The 1718-nt window shown below is 39.1% G+C and overlaps 1 pseudogene; it reads left to right on the forward strand.

The window, feature by feature from the left end:
• The first annotated feature begins 266 nt into the window (after positions 1 to 266).
• LOC142357080 (5.8S ribosomal RNA) lies at positions 267 to 418 on the forward strand (annotated as a pseudogene).
• The last annotated feature ends 1300 nt before the right edge of the window (positions 419 to 1718 follow it).

Raw genomic sequence — 1718 nt, forward strand, 5'->3', positions numbered from 1 at the left:
TCGAAGTGAGACACTGTTGGTGAAACTTCATCATGAGAACGTCACAAGCTGATCACGCTCTATGATATGACTAGTATTATGTTGCTTATAGTAGGCTAAGCGCAAGCCGAAACATCAACATGTGAAAGTCGTAGAATTTTGCGATCAAACTGTGGCTAGTACTTTGATGATGCTTGTAGCCAACCGAATTGGTTGAAAAGCCCAATAAGTAAGCTAACTTGGGAGAGCTTGTTGGAAACCAAATGCTACTAGATTGGTCCAAATACATCCTTCAACAGGGGATCACTTGGCTCGCTTTACGAAGAGGAGCACAGCTATATGTGTTAATTCGGTATGAATCGCAAGATTTGTTTACCGACCTCTCTAACGCAAAAGGCGGTCTCGGCTTCGGCTGTTGACTGCGTCCGATTCAGGGTTATATAACTCTCGATTGAACACATTGATGTTCTATTGTTGGTGCTTCCAATAAAATTGGAACACTTAAAGCAGAACCGATTCAAATAATAGCATTCTGATCAATGATTGCATTCCTTGATCAAGAACTGCTGGAGTCATTGTGATGGCGAATTTTCTTCATAAGAAAATTGCAAAGAGACGGAACTTAATGAGACTAGTATTATGTTGTTTCTAGTAAGCGGAAGCTGAAACAGCAACATGTGAAAATCAAGTTTTGTTCAATGATCTCGAGGCGATAAGTACTATGAAGCAACTAGTAGCCTAAGCATGACTCAGATTTGAGACAGTCAAAAAGACTGGCGAAACTTCTTCACATGAAAGTTACATAGAGAACTACAAATGTATACAGCGAGTATTATGTTGTTTCTAGTAGGCGAAAGCTGAAACATCAACATGTGAAAGTTGTCTGCAAACTGTAGAACGATATGTGATTAGTACTGTGCTGTTACTAGTAGCCAGTCTGACTGTAGAAGCCAAGACAAAGGGAAACTAATGCATCTGAAAAGGACAAGTTATGGAAAGGTATGCACGATAAGTATTATGTTGTTTCTAGTAAGCGGCAGCTGAAACATCAACATGTGAACGTCGTTGTGTACAGTAACCTAGAACTATATAGTCCTTAGTAACGTGCATTTACTAGTACCTGTAATTGGTATTCAGACTCAGGCAGTTTGGAATAGTTTGGCAAAGATGCACCAGAGAAAACTGGGATTTGATACAGAAATTGTTGAATACAAGTATTATGCTGCTTCTAGTAGGTTGAATCCGAAACATCAGCATGTGAAAATTGAAAACATTTCTGGTTCGAATTGTCACAAGTATTTGGTGATCTGAGTAGCCAAACTCACTACAACGCCAATTGAAGGCAAAAATTCTCAACGGGAAAAGCTATTCTCATTGAATGAGCTAACAAGACGAGTATTATGTTGCTTCTAGTAGGCGAAAGCCAAAACATCAACATGTGAAAGTCTTGCTGAACAAATTTAATGTTGTTGAGCTCAGTACCGTGTGAATTAGTAGCCATAATTGGCGAGCGAAAATTGAACTGGCGAAACTTCGTCTTTGGAAAATTGCAGATGCCGAGCACTTATTTTGCAACGAGTATTATGTTGACTGTAGTAAGCGAAAGCCGAAACAGCAACATGTGAAAGCTGTTGAAATTTGTGGTCATTTTGCAATAAGTACAAGGAGTGTAACTAGTAGCCAGGTCAAAATTTGGGATAAGAATGAGCAAAAATTCTGCATGAGAACAGTTGAAATTA

This window comes from Convolutriloba macropyga, unplaced genomic scaffold, assembly GCF_964194025.1.
Source record: "Convolutriloba macropyga unplaced genomic scaffold, txConMacr16.3 SCAFFOLD_1007, whole genome shotgun sequence".
Lineage (NCBI taxonomy): Eukaryota > Metazoa > Xenacoelomorpha > Acoela > Convolutidae > Convolutriloba > Convolutriloba macropyga.